The sequence below is a fragment of the Podarcis pityusensis genome (assembly GCF_964106645.2).
Source record: "Podarcis pityusensis genome assembly, chromosome: 7".
NCBI classification, from domain to species: Eukaryota; Metazoa; Chordata; class Lepidosauria; order Squamata; family Lacertidae; genus Podarcis; species Podarcis pityusensis.
The window spans coordinates 12,686,879-12,701,925 of record NC_138031.1 but is presented as its reverse complement, the minus strand read 5'-3'; the positions used below and the strand labels follow the sequence as shown (position 1 = coordinate 12,701,925).

The 15,047-nt window shown below is 46.7% G+C and overlaps 1 long non-coding RNA gene across 3 annotated transcripts in view; it reads left to right on the top strand.

Moving 5' to 3' along the window:
* Positions 1-900: 900 nt before the first annotated feature.
* Positions 901-15,047, top strand: part of LOC308480952 — a 92,416-nt gene continuing 78,269 nt past the window's right edge. For all 3 annotated transcript variants that reach the window (XR_013988348.1, XR_013988349.1, XR_013988350.1), the window contains exon 1: positions 901-1,142. This is a non-coding gene — a long non-coding RNA (uncharacterized lncRNA). The remainder of the gene's footprint in view (positions 1,143-15,047) is intronic.

The window sequence follows — 15,047 nt, the reverse complement described above, 5'->3', positions numbered from 1 at the left end:
ATAAAACCTACGTATGGGCAACAGTGTTTTGTGTTGTGGAGGCGCCTATGATGTAAGTAATGGGTCCCGCCTGCTAGCCTGGTCCCTAAAATATCACTGATTTGCTCATTTCTATATACAGTCACACCTCGGGATGAACATGCTTCAGCTTAAATATTTTTGGGTTGCGCTCCGCGGTGACCTGGAAGTAACGGAGCGCGTTACTTCCGGGTTTCGCCGCTCGTGCAGATGCTCAAAATGACGTCATGCGCATGCGTGGAAGCGACGAAACGCGACCCGCACGCGCGCAGACGAATCTTACATTCGCTTCAGGATGCGAACGGGGCTCCGGAACGGATCCCGTTCGCATCCAGAGGTACCACTGTATAGGGTGCCTACATTCTGCATGGAATGGTTGCATGGCAACATGTGCAAATGGCTTTAGATACCTATTAGGTCCATATATTATCATATAGCATATATTCAACACAAAAACAGGGACAATTTGTTGTTGACAAAGGACAGCTGGACATATAAAGGGCCCCATTACCTTCAGTAGCTTAGGACCTCATCCAACCTAAATCCAGCCCTGGTTAGGAGTGGGTAACGGAAAAGAAGTCAGCCAGTCAACAAATCAATAAATAAAAGTAAGCAACTGCAGACGTTTGCGCGCGTGCTCGTCTCTGTCTCTCTCCGATTTCCATTACGCAATGTATACAGTATAGGCGAATGCAAAGCTCTGCTAGCGCTAAAAGCAACCCAAGCTCCCTTGCAGAGCGTCTGTCGAAGCGCAGCAGCAGCAGCAGCGCAGCCAACGGGGCTGGATCAGCTGCTGGGGGCCGTGACGTCACAGGTCCTCCTGCCTGCACAACGTTCCATTCAGGCGAGCGCGGAGCGCGTGCTCCGTCGAGCACATGGGCAGCAAGCCGCCGAGCTCGGAGCGGCAGCGGCCTGCACTGCTGCTCCCCCTCCCCGCTCGGCTCTTGATTTTTTTGCATTTTATATATGCATCGGATTTATATTCTATTTTTTTGAAACACATGCACATCTAAAGAAAGGGGCAGCCTCGGGCCGGAAACGGCCAGCAACTTTGCAAAACGCTTCGAGGATTTGTTTGGGGGGGAAAAGGAGACTTGCGTGGCCTGGGGGAAAAAAGATGCGTGGTAAGTCAAGCTTGCGGTGGGGGACGGGAGGTTGCTGCAGATGCATGCGGGGGGGTGTGTGGGGGGGAGAAAGAGAGAGTGAAAGGCTCCCCTCCCCCTTTCCTTGTCATTTAATGGGGCTTTGCTTTCTAAACAAACCGAGCGAGAAGTTTGCAGGTGGCCGCGTCTGGCAATCGCGCCGCGTGCTTTTTTTGTGCGTGCAAGAAGGGTGAGGGGGGGGGGAGAGGGCTTGCTCCGTGCTATATTTATATCTCTCTCCCGTATTTGGCCCCCACCCCACGCGCCCCCTTCCCTCCTCCAAAGCTCTTTAGCTAACTATATTTGTGTGTGTTTTAAATGGCACGTTTAAAAGAAAGGGACAGGGATGCAGAGTGAGACCCGCGGCCACGATGACTGGAAGCGCGCAAAGAAAAGAGCCGTGCTGGCGAAATCAATAAAGAAATCGGGGACCCTCGAGGAGGGATGGGGAAATGGCACGTCTTGCTTTCTTTGCCCATCCCCCCTCCATTTCCTCCCACCCCCCCACATATAGATCTCCGGCTCCTGGCCTTGTGCATATTATGACTATTCTCCCCCTTTTCCATATATATATATATGCGCTAGCGAGATGCCCGGAAAACTCGTTTTTCTGTTTTGTTTTACTTTTGGAATCGGGCAACTTTACTGTGTACTTGGATCTCCTTCTCCTCTCTCTTTCTCCCTCTGTCTGTAGCCCACCCTACACCGTAGGGGAAACTCGGACGGGTTTTTGCTTCCAGCAGGATCGGGGCCGTCATCTTTTTTCCGATGTGCACGCGCGCACGTCCATAGGAACAAACACTTCGGCCTTGGTCCAAAGTACAGTTTCGGATGCAATCTTGGAGATGTTTCTAGGGCTTCCATCGTGCAGCCACGTTTGTTGGCTGTGATGTTTTCCCTCCTCTCTCTGCCTCCCCCCCCCCCTTGAATCAAGACTGCCCCCAAAAAATAGAACCCCAAAGACACAATACAAGGATTTTCTCCTTCTGACATAGGCCTTAAAGTCATCTAGCTCACCCCCTCCTCGTCCAATGAGCTGCATCTTTACTGCAAGGAGATTTGTGTATTTATTATTTTTATTTAATTAAAATATCTGCAAACCTCCTTCGCCTGTACACTTTCCAGGAACAGAGTATTACTGTATATAAATACATATTAAAAATTACGCATGTTGATACCAGATAATGTAGCAGCTATATTAGGCAGCCTATGATAGGCCGTAAATAACCATTTTTTTAAATGCCTGGCCATTTTTTTTGACCCGAAATCGCTCGAGAATAAAGCAAACAGTTTATTTTTTTTTGTTTTCTTTAGGCTGCAATCCAAAGCCTGATTTCCTCGGACCAAACTCCATTGAACGCTATGGTTTGGATCCAGGCTAAGTTTGCTACACTTCAGGTCCCGTTGAAAGCAATCCAAGAAATTAGTCGTGGCTAACTCCACTCCTGTTAAAATCAATGACTTCTGGATCCAATCTGGTTAGACAGACATTTGGTAGGCATGTATAGGATTGTACCCTGGGTAGTCTTCCATCCTTAAGAACCAGAACTAAAAAAAAAAAGGGGGGGGGAAGGAAAATCTTGCCTGTGCAAATAATAGGCCACATTTTCAATTTTTATTTTGCCATTTCTGTGTTGTATTTTTTTAAAAAACCAAACATTAAAAGACAAAAGCATAGTTGAAGATCAAATTCAAAATGGCATCAGAGGGAAACCCTTGATAATGAGGTAGGAAAAGGATTATGAGGGTTTTGTCTGCAGTGACACCTCTAAAAACTACTTCAAATTGACAAGTTGGGACATGTTTATGCTGGCCCTTATTTATTAGCCACAGAATTAGTCATTCAGCAACTCCTGTGACAGAAGCATTTCCTTTTTTTGTAATCATTTTACGGCTGCCATCCTGTATGCACTTATTTTTTAAGCACTAATTTTATTTACTGCAGATATAACTTAACTTGGGAGTAAGCCCCCTTTGTATTCAGGGAGTAGGGTTGCGCTGTAAAAATATGCGTCTTTTACGTGAAATCTCTGCTTTAAACTTCTAATCGCAACCGGCGTGAATTGGAAGGAAGCAGCAAATCGTTTTGCAATAATTTTGTTTTGCATAAAAATATACATTATATATTTTATATATATATATGTGTGTGTGTGTGTGTGTGTATATATATATGTATATATATGTGTGTGTATATATATATATATATGTATATGTATATATATGTGTATATATATATATATGTATATAACACTTTTAAAAATCCAGCTTTTGCACCTTTATGAGCTCTCTGCAGAATGGACCGCGCTATATATATATATATATATATATATGTAAAGGTGCGGGATCTGCATTTTTTTAAAGTTGCCATATTTCCGTAGAAGTTGTCTCTATATATTTGGAGGGAAGGATTTCAAAGTAGTTCTAGTGCTCTGTGACACTTTGAGGAGTGGGGTGTGTGCAATCTTTTAAAATATGAACGTTTTGAATTCCTACATCCCTCTGAAATCGGATGTCAAAGTCTTGTGGCTTTGTTGATTATGTTCTCTGATTGTCGTAACACAAAATGGAAGATTTGCCCCATCTTCCTCACACCAGACTGTGCTCTGTGACCAAAATGGCAACAGACGTCCTGAGTATTTTCCTCCGGCCTCATGCAAAGCTTTCTTTTCCGATTTGTTTTCCTTCTTGCTCTCATCTTCTCTTGTGTAGCAATGGTATGTTCCCACATTTCTCCCTGAAAGTCCAGGATGCTTGTATATGTATTTTATGCTTGCAGCAGCCTTGTGAGGTCGAATCGTGATTTGCCTCCCATGGAGCTTCATAATTTCGCAGGGATTTGAATCTTGGTCTCTCACGTTCAGTTTCCACCAGTAAAACCTAGGTTTTGAGTGTGTGTGGACCTGAGTGCTGGGCTGTGTCACTAGCTGGCATTTAACCCTATTCCAGTGGCCGTCTCTGCTTTGCAAGCTCCTACAAAAAAGTCCTACCTCATTTGTGTTGGAAAACGCTTTTTCTGGCCTGATGTGAATTGTGTGCGTAAACAAAACCAGCTTAATCCAGCGCCTCCTTCCTTGCCCATTCTGACTGGCAATTTTAATTTCCAAATTGTGTTGCTTTCTCTTCCTGGTTGTGATACGGAACCATGATTTGATGTCCTCCTGCAAAGGTGGCGTCTCTGTGAATCAAAATGCCAAAGTCATATTTGTTTCCTTGCCTTCAGTCCCTTCCTCCCCTAATTTGTGAGTGCTCCTGAGGTTCTCTTCCTTCTACTACAGTCATACCTCGAGTTGAATGCGCTTCGGGTTGAGCGCGTTCGAGTTGCGCTCCACGGCAACCCGGAAGTAACGGAGCGCGTTACTTCCGGGTTTCACTGCTTGCGCATGCGCAGACGCTCAAAATGATGTCACACACAGTGGCGGCGACACGCACAGACGCGCCATCGCGTCTTGCGTTCTGTTCAGGATGCGAATGGGGCTGCAGAACGGATCCCGTTCACATCCCGAGGTACCACTGTACTGTAAGGATTTTGCAGGGTTGTAATGCAAACCGTCTCCTGGCAACCTAGCAGTTTGAAAGCACGTCTAAGTGCAAGTAGATAAATAGGCGGGAAGGTAAACGGCGTTTCCGTGCGCTGCTCTGGTTCGCCAGAAGCGGCATAGTCATGCTGGCCACATGACCTGGAAGCTGTACGCCGGCTCCCTCGGCCAATAAAGGGAGATGAGCGCCGCAACCCCAGAGTCGGTCCCGACTGGACCTAATGGTCAGGGGTCCCTTTACCTTTAATGCAAACCGTATCTTATAGCAGCCCCTCCTGCTTGTCCATTCTCTTACCTGTCCATTTGTGACAGGTGCTGCTGCTACCTCCAGGCCTGGCTGTGTAATGTTGACCATCCTGGGGAATAGAGCACAGTCTAAAGGTGGTTGGAAATTGCATCCTCTGGTTTCCTAGCAACCATAAGATGCCTGTTCTGTGAATCCTGCAGGATGGCTTTGGAGCAAAAGCAGACTGGGCCATTCCTGCTTATTTCAGGGATGGAGAGTTCCATAAGGGGGACAGGAATATGTGGGCAACTGCTGAGGCCCACAGCTCTGCAAGGGAGCCCACTGCCACACTCATCATGGTCCTTCTTGTTGGTGTTGCTTCCCATGGATAATAATAATAATAATAATAATAATAATTTATTTATACCCTGCCCATCTGGCTGGGTTTCCCCAGCCACTCTGGGTGGCTTCCAACAGAACACTAAAATACAACAACCTATTAAACATTAAAAGCTTCCCTAAACAGGGCAGCCTTCAGATGTCTTCTAAAAGTCCGGTAGTTGTTTTTCTCTTTGACATCTGGTGGGAGGGCGTTCCACAGGGCGGGTGCCACTCCCGAGAAGGCCCTCTGCCTGGTTTCCTGTAACTTGGCTTCTCGCAGTGAGGGAACCGCCAGAAGGCCCTAGGCACTGGACCTCAGTGTCCGGCAGAACGATGGGGGTAGAGACGCTCCTTCAGGCTGCCCCAGCCCGCCATGCACGATCTCCCCCTGGGCATTTTTTGCTGTTAATCATTACATTTATATTCCATCTTCTCAGCCTCTCCATTTTCTCCTCACAACAAGCCTGTGAGGTAGGCTAAGAGACAGTGAGTGGCTCCAGTGATCATTTTGACTGAGTGAGGTTTGAGCCCCGATGTCTCGCAGGAACTAGTCTGGCACCTTTAACCACTACACCTCACTGCCGGTTTGAGCACAGGGGGAGAAGGCAAGCAAGTTGGCAGCAGGGCTTTGGAGAGCTGGAAGAGGGGACTGTCTAAGGGTCTTTGCTTGTACCCCTCTTCCCTCTTCCCCAAAACCCCCATGCAGAGTATACCTAGATTCAGCATTGAATCTAGGGTCACGGTGAGAACCAGTTTGGGCTGTGTACTGAGGCCAGTCAGGATTTGGTGATCTCTACACTGTGGGTTAAACCACAGAGCCTAGGACTTGCTGATCAGAAGGTCGGTGGTTCAGATTCCTGCAATGGGGTGAGCTCCTGTTGCTCGGTCCCTGCTCCTGCCAACCTAGCAGTCCGAAAGCACATCAAAGTGCAAGTAGATAAATGGGTACCACTCTGGCGGGAAGGTAAACGGTGTTTCCGTGCGCTGCTCTGGTTTGCCAGAAGCGGCTTAGTCATGCTGGCCACATGACCCGGAAGCTGTACGCCGGCTCCCTCGGCCAATAAAGCGAGATGAGTGCCACAACCCCAGAGTCGGCCACGACTGGAGCTAATGGTCAGGGCTCCCTTTACCTTTACCTTTACTGATTTATGGGTTGTCTTTTTTTTGCTTCATTTCTTAATGTTGTATGTGGTGGGTTTTGGTTAAAAACTCTACCAGAGCAGTTTGCAGGGCAAATACGTACAGCCCCTCCTTTTTTTAAGGAAAAAAACATACCAAAACCAGGAAAATGTAAGACAGCCAGCATCGACATTTTTTTAAAAAAGAAAGGATAGATGAAAGGAAATAATATAATTCAGTATTGAAAGGCTAACAGAAGAAACAAGGCAGTTTTCACTCTCCAGAAGTGGTTCACTTCCTAGCAGAGAGAATTCTAGAGTCCAGGTGCCATCACTGAGAAGGCCCTGTCTCTGACTACATAACGGTCAAATGTTGATGACGCTCGGCAGATTAAACAGCCTTCCGGAGAAGTCACAACAATGGATTGAAATAAAAGCAATGACCTATTTTGACCCAGTTTAAAGTCCAGCATGCCTGGAGACCATTCCTTCTCTTCCTGTGTGAGTGGTTATTTACAAGCCTAGTACAGATTACAGATGGTTTGCTATGTAGTCATAGACAAAATGAAACTGTATAAGTAAAATCACAACATGGAAGATACGTTAAATTCGGTTGTGATACATAAACGATACAAAATTACCAGGGGTATCTGAAATAAGGTGCACAACATGAAACCTTAAAATGTGGCTGTGAAGAGTGAGTTGAAAAACATAAATGATGTAAACAGATTAAAATTGTGATGTATGAGAACGGCGGCCAGACAGGATAAGTTTAACCTGGGGGATATTTCCTTGCGTAGTTTTGCAGCCAGAAAGAGAAATCTGGCCACAGCCTCTGTTAATAATTTGTTTGCATTGGGTAAAAGGTAGACTATGCAAACCTAGCAGAGTAATAGAACCATAGAATTGTAGGGTTGGAAATGACCCCAAAGATCATCTAGTTCAACCCCCTGCAATGTAGGAATCTTGCCCACACCGATCTTTGGTTGGGCTCAAATCACCAACTTTATTTAAAGGCCAGAGCCGCTGCATTAAAAATTGTCGCATCTATCCTTCATCCCAAATCCAAAGTGCTCTCTTTCTGAAACCATTCCGTTGGGTTTTCCCCCCAAATGCTTGTTATGCCTATGATGGCAATCCTATGGCAAGATGGCCATCTGTCAGGGATGCTTTAGCTGAGATAAGTTGGTCTACAGAACCACATATTTTGATATGGTATGTTGAATCGTATTTAAAAAAGAATTTATAGAAGAATTTATATACAGTGGACGCTCGGGTTGCGAACGTGATCCGTGCGGGATGCATGTTTGCAACCCGCAGCGTTCGCAACCTGCGTCTATGCATGCATGGGTTGCGATTTGGCGCTTCTGTGCATGCGCAAAGTGCAATTTAGTGCTTCTTTACATGCGCAACCACCGAAACCCAGAAGCAATCCAAAAAAACGCAACCTGAAGCATCTGTAACCTGGGGTATGACTGTAGTTACATACAGCCTGTCACGTGTGTGTTGTTTAGCTGAGATGGCTGCATTCCAGTTGGTTGGACTAGATGACCCCCGGGTCCCTTCTAGTTCTTATGATTCTGTGAATGCATGCGTGGCAAGTGAGATTCTGCCCACGCTCTCCATGCATTGGGGTCGCGAGTGTGAGAATGGGGCTTTAGATGTGTCAGACCAGGCATGTCCAAATTCTGTTTTGGGAGCCTAATCCGGCCCACCGGTCGATTCAATTTGGTCCCCGTGGCGGTATATGTCCTGGGGCAAAATCCTAAAAAAAAGCTCAGCGACTTCAATCCTAAAAAATAGCTCAACAACTCTGGGGTTAAATCCAAAAAAAAAATAAAAATGCTCAACAAGTTTTGGGTAAACTTCAACCCTAAAAAAAAATCAACAACTTTGGTCAGCCCTCACGCATATTTACTTCATCAAATCTGGACCTCTTTGAAGAAGAAGAGGAAGAATTTATTATTTATACCCTGCCCATCTGGCTGGGCTTCCCCAGCCACTCTGGGCAGCTTTCCACAAAATATTAAAATACAGTAATGCATTAAACATTAAAAGCTTCCCTAAACAGGGCTGCCTTCAGATGTCTTCTAGAAGTCTGGTAGTTGTTGTTCTCTTTGACATTTGGTGGGAGGGCGTTCCACAGGGTGGGCGCCACTACCAAGAAGGCCCTCTGCCTGCTTCCCTGTAACCTGGCTTCTCGCAATGAGGGAACCGCCAGAAGGCCCTCGGAGCTGGACCTCAGCCAGAACTATGGGGATGGAGATGCTCCTTCAGGAATACTGGACCGAGGCCGTTTAGGGCTTTAAAGGTCAGCACCAACACTTTGAATTGTGCTCGGAAACCTACTGGGAACCAATGTAGGTCTTTCAAGACCGGTGTTATGTGGTCTCGGCGGCTGCTCCCAGTCACCAGTCTAGCTGCCACAATCTGGATTAGTTGTCGTTTCCGGGCCACCTTCAGAATTTGGGCACCCCTGTAGTTAGACCCTTCCGTGCAGGAGAGGAACTGTAAGCAGCACCATTTTTTTGGGGGGGGGGCTGTTGTTTCCAGCTACCCAACCCGTCCTTCCTTTGGAAACCTTATAAGAAAGTCCTGGAGGAAAGGGACTGTGAGCAATAGCTTGGGAGAGGTGTTAAAGCTGAAAGGATTAGCCTGCCTTGTTATTTTTCCTGTTGCCAGGAGGTATGATGTAATCATGTTACATTTATAGAGCTGAAATGTTGCCTTTTGCAGTTTGCTATTGTGTTGTTGTCTTAAGATGTTATGCGGAAGTCGCTCTGGCATTGTTTTGATTGTGAAATGCATTCAATGTTAGAAACTCAGGCAAATAAACAAATCGCCAAATGGCATCGCAACAAAATATCTAGGCATCATTCCCCCCATGAGATTTATTATTATTATGATTTTTTCCATATCACTTCTATACTGCTTTATACTTTAAAGAAAACATCTCAGTGTGGTTTGTTGTTGTTGTTTAGTCGTTTAGTCGTGTCCGACTCTTTGTGACCCCATGGACCAGAGCACGCCAGGCACTACTGTCTTCCACTGCCTCCCGCAGTTTGGTCAAACTCATGTTTGTAGCTTCGAGAACACTGTCCAACCATCTCGTCCTCTGTCGTCCCCTTCTCCTTGTGCCCTCCATCTTTCCCAGCATCAGGGTCTTTTCCAGGGCGTCTTCTCTTCTCATAGGTGGCCAAAGTATTGGAGTCTCAGCTTCAGGATCTGTCCTTCCAGTGAGCACTCAGGGCTGATTTCCTTCAGAATGGAGAGGTTTGATCTTCTTGCTGTCCATGGGACTCTCAAGGGACTCTCGGTGTGGTTTACAACATGCTAAAACATCACATCAAACGATCACGAATGAAACAAATTCAGGCTTCCAGGAAAATATTTCAGATCCTTTTCTAAGTGGAATTCTGCTTTCTCCCCATATTTGTTTACCTACTTAATTTATAGAGTTGCCCCATAGCAGAAATACTCTAAGAAGCCAGGGGGGTGTACAGTGGTACCTCGGGTTACAGACGCTTCAGGTTACAGACGCTTCAGGTTACAGACTTTGCTAACCCAGAAATAGTGCCTCGGGTTAAGAACTTTGCTTCAGGATGAGAACAGAAATCGCACGGCAGCAGCGGGAGGCCCCGTTAGCTAAAGTGGTACCTCAGGTTAAGAACAGTTTCAGGTTAAGAACAGGCATCTGGAACAAATTAAGTTCTTAACCCGAGGTACCACTGTAGTGATTAGAGTGTCGGACATAAATCTGGGAGATCAGGGTTCAAATCCCCACTCGGTCATGAAGCTCATTGGGTGACCTTGGAGTCAATCACAAGTTTCTTAACGTACCTCACAGGGTTGTTGTAGGGCTTAACTGAGGAGATGGGTGAATCATGTACAGTGGTACCCTCGGGTTACATACACTTCAGGTTACAGACTCCGCTAACCCAGAAATATTACCTCAGGTTAAGAACTTTGCTTCAGGATGAGAACAGAAATCGCGTGGCGGCAGCAGCAGGCCCCATTAGCTAAAGAGGTACCTCAGGTTAAGAACAGTTTCAGGTTAAGAACAGACCTCCTGAACGAATTAAGTTCTTAACACGAGGTACCACTGTACTCCTTCAGGAAAAGGTGGATATAGATTCAGTAAATAGGCTTATCTGCTTAAGAACGCTGGAGGGGCCAGCCAGATGGAGATGTCAGTCATCATCCTAGCATTCCAGAGATCTGTGTGGTTGCAGTTGGACTTGCCTCAGTCACAAAATGCGCCTGGCCCCTGGGGAATTTCTAACACTGGTCTTCTTTGTAAATGTGCCCACAGGTTGTCAGTCCTTGACTGGCGCAAGACGCCAAAGGCAGGCCAGCTCTTCTCTTTTGCCTCGCCCAGTTGTCCCGCTGCGTCTCTCTGTTCCATGCTGTGCTTTATTTACAGCGGCAACACAGGGCTGGCTTGTGGAAGAGCCATGAGTTTCAGATCCGCAGCGGAGATCCCGTCCGCTTGCCAGAATAGTGGCTTGTCGAAATTCATCCGCAGAAGCTTCACAGACGCCCAGCTGTTTGATAGAACGGACCACAAGGGTAGATGGTTGGATATTAAAGGGATTATTTTATTTTATTTTTTCCCCATTTTTCTGTGCAGAATTCCTTCCCTCTCGCCTGGGCAGCGTGAGGAAGGTGAATGAGGACACAGAAGAAGGCAGCCAAGGCTGTGCTGGCCCATTCCCCTGACGGAAAGAAGCATGTGAAGCTCTGACTTGTGTTGAAATCTGGCTTGGCAAGGAGAGGGAGATGTTTGTGTAACATTCTGCTGAGGAGTCATAGCAGGACCTCAGTCACAGAGCCTCCTTCACCTTTGCCCAGAGTTGTCTCGCATTTAAACACAACTCTCTCTCAATCTCCTGGAAGATTAAATAAGGACCCAGCCCCCAAGAAATCTGCCATGGTGGTTGCAGTCCTGCTCTTTTTATTATTAGAAACTGAGGGAAACAATTAACAATAGGTCTCTTGCTCGGTGTTAGAAACTCAGATATACAGTTGCACCTTGGAAGTTGAACGGAATCTGTTCCGGGAGTCCGCTCGACTTCCAAAACGTTCGAAAACCAAACCGCGGCTTTTGATTGGCTGTGGGAAGCTCCTGCAGCCAACCAGAAACTGCGGAAGCCCCGTCGGACGTTCGGGTTCCGAAAGAACGTTCGCAAATTGGAACAATCGTTTGGGATCTAAGGTATGACTGTACAGTGGTACCTCAGGTTACATACGCTTCAGGTTACATATGCTTCAGGTTACAGACTCCGCTAACCCCGAAATAGTGCTTCAGGTTAAGAACTTTGCTTCAGGATGAGAACAGAAATCAGGCTCCGGCGGCGTGGGGGCAGCAGGAGGCCCCATTACCTAAAGTGGTGCTTCACATTCAGAACAGTTTCAGGTTAAGAACAGACCTCCGGAACAAATTAAGTACTTAACCTGAGGTACCACTGTAGTGATGTTTCGCACCCTAAATATCTTCTCCTGGCTTGGTTTTGCCCTTCAACTCTGATCATTCCTTCTGCTTGCCTGGATGGAAGACAGAGAGGCATGTGTGAGTCTGCATAGAAACAAATCTACTGTACAAAGGTTATTTGTATATGTTGCTGCACCTTCTTTATCCTCTAAGGGTGGGGCTGTGGTCTAAACCACTGAGCCTCTTGGTCTTGCCAGTCAGAAGGTCGGCGGTTCGAATCCCCGCAACGGCGTGAGCTCCCGTTGCTCTGTCCCAGCTTCTGCCAACCTAGCAGTTTGAAAGCACACAAGTTCAAATAGATAAATAGGTACCACTGCGACGGGAAGATAAACAGCATTTCTGTGCGCTCTGGCTTCTGCCACGATGCTCTGTTGTGCCAGAAGCGGTTTAGTCCTGCTGGCCACATGACCCAGAAAGCTGTCTGTGAAGGAGAAGGTTGCATAAGTCTGCGCAGAAGCTAGCTTGCTGTACAGAGGTAAAAAACCAATAATCGTTGTTCCATGCGCTTTGCCTCTGGTATATGGCTTTTGGGAGGCTCATGACAGGGCAGTGCTGCCCAGTCCTGCTTTAGAAATCAGCATCCATGTCTCTTAGGTCCTTGGACAAGGGGAAGCCAGAGACATCTGCTTCTCCTGCCTACCGCCTGCTACTGCTAGCTTAAGAGCTAGATCAACATTTCCGATGTTAAAGAAATGAGCCACTCCAGCGAAGAGGAGTCCTTTGGGTCTCTAATGAGGCCATTCTCTTTTTGGGAGCTGTGAACCTCTCGTCCTTTGCAGAGAGCGAGAGTTGGGAGTACAGCATGAGCCACGAAGGCGATATAGATAATTAGTGTGTTCTTTCTGGTGTGTAATTGTAAGTAATTATGTCATTAATGTAATTGCAGGCCATAACTTTTTCCCCGGGCTTGAAGAACACTCTGCTTCAGGCCATTGAGGGTGGGGAGGAAAGGGTCGTTGACATGTACCAGAGTGACGCCCCTCAATTCTGTCATTCTGGGCAGGGGAGGAATTTCAATCTCTTTACCTCTCGGTGCCACGCATACCAGTATTTGTTTGCTTTCCTTTTGGGGCAATGCTTGTTTGTTTCCTTTGTGGTATACAGTGGTACCTCGGGTTAAGAACTTAATTCGTTCTGGAGGTCCGTTCTTAACCTGAAACTGTTCTTAACCTGAGGTACCACTTTAGCTAATGGGGCCTCCCGCTGCCGCCCTGCAATTTCTGTTCTCATCCTGAAGCAAAGTTCTTAACCCTTATGAGGTTAATTAACCCTTAATGCCTTATGAGGAACGGCTAAGGGAGCTGGGCATGTTTAGCCTGGAGAAGAGGAGGTTAAGGGGTGATATGATAGCCAGGTTCAAATATATAAAAGGATGTCACATAGAGGAGGGAGAAAGGTTGTTTTCTGCTGCTCCAGAGAAGCGGACATGGAGCAATGGATCCAAACTACAAGAAAGAAGATTCCACCTAAACATTAGGAAGAACTTCCTGACAGTAAGAGCTGTTCGACAGTGGAATTTGCTGCCAAGGAGTGTGGTGGAGTCTCCTTCTTTGGAGGTCTTTAAGCAGAGGCTTGACAACCATATGTCAGGAGTGCTCTGATGGTGTTTCCTGCTTGGCAGGGGGTTGGACTCGATGGCCCTTGTGGTCTCTTCCAACTCTATGATTCTATGATTCTAACCCGAGGTACTATTTCTGGGTTAGCGGAGTCCGTAACCTGAAGCGTCTGTAACCCGAGGTACCACTGTATTTGTGTCTCCCCTTACTGTAAAGTGGTCCCAAGCTGGTTTAGAATTAAGCTGAAACCTAACAACATTGGGCTGGAAAAGACTTACTGTGTAAACGGTGTGCGAGAACAGCAAGATGTGGGCTATCTTAAACCTCTGCTGCCTTAAGGGATATCTTTGGGGGAAGAAAAGGCTGAGGAGTAAACCCTACACCGCAGAGTGGCTAAGGTACTCGCATGGAGCATTGTATGCCTCCTGCCAGCAACACCTGCAGCCAAGCCATAGCTGTCAACTTTCAGATATGAAGATAAGGGATCAGCAGCCTCACCTGTCCCGGGGACAGTCTACGGGATATCTAACAATCCGGGATAGCACTGGGAAGCAGCGGGAAACGGCGCAGGAAAAAGGGAATTTCCCGCAAAAAAAGGGAAGGTTGACAGCTATGAGCCAAGCTGGTGCCAAACGTATTGCTCTGCTTTCCTTTGGACCACATCAGCGAGTCTTGTCATCTGGGCAGGACACGACCTTCATATGCATTGCCCGGGCTTGCTCCTTGCAGAGGTCACTTTGGTGCTGTTTGAGGTGCACTCCGTTGTCTCTCAAGATGTACAGGTGCCAATGGAATTGCTTCAGAAAGCGAGCACTTTGAATTTGGGCCGAAGGGTGGATTCAGCTATTTCTAATGCGGCGACCCGGGCTTTTAAATAATGAGTTCTACAGCCCTCCTTGCGAGCCTTGCTACCAGCCCATCTCAAATTGCTTTGCTCACTTTTCAGGAAGAGCTACTACCTAACAGCTATGACTAAATGAGCCCCAAATTTTTGCCTGTTGGAGAGACCTGCATGTCTCTTCTGTATAGACACTGCGCTGTGGTTTCTGTGGCTGGCTGGGTGTTGCAAATACCCACCCTCACCCCAGACCTAAGAAAAGTAGCAGAGAGTTATTCTGCCATGGATGAATAATGGCCCATCCATTCATGATTACCCGAGACCCTTCTTTAGACCAGTTTGAGTTTGATAATGGTATAAAGGCAGGGGTTGAGTATAATGAAAGCTGTTGATATTACAGCGACCTTGAGTATCTCCTTGTTGTTATAATGGTGGCCACAGGGATGGGGTTACAGCGGGGGGAAAACACAACATCGGAATCACAGACTTGTTGAGTTGGAAGGGACCAAGAGGACAACTCCTTTCTCCTTCTGTGTTGGAACTCCTATTTGGGGACTTCCCTGGCTTTTTTCTGGCCCATGTAGGACCAGTCTAGATAGTTAGCCTTGGTGAAGACTTGACGTTTTCATCCCCCAAAAAGTTTTTGATTGAGTTTCCCTTGAAATGAGGCTGCATTTTAACGTTTTAATGTTGTATTTTAATCTTGTTTTTTAAGCTGTATTTCAATCAATTGTTTTTATA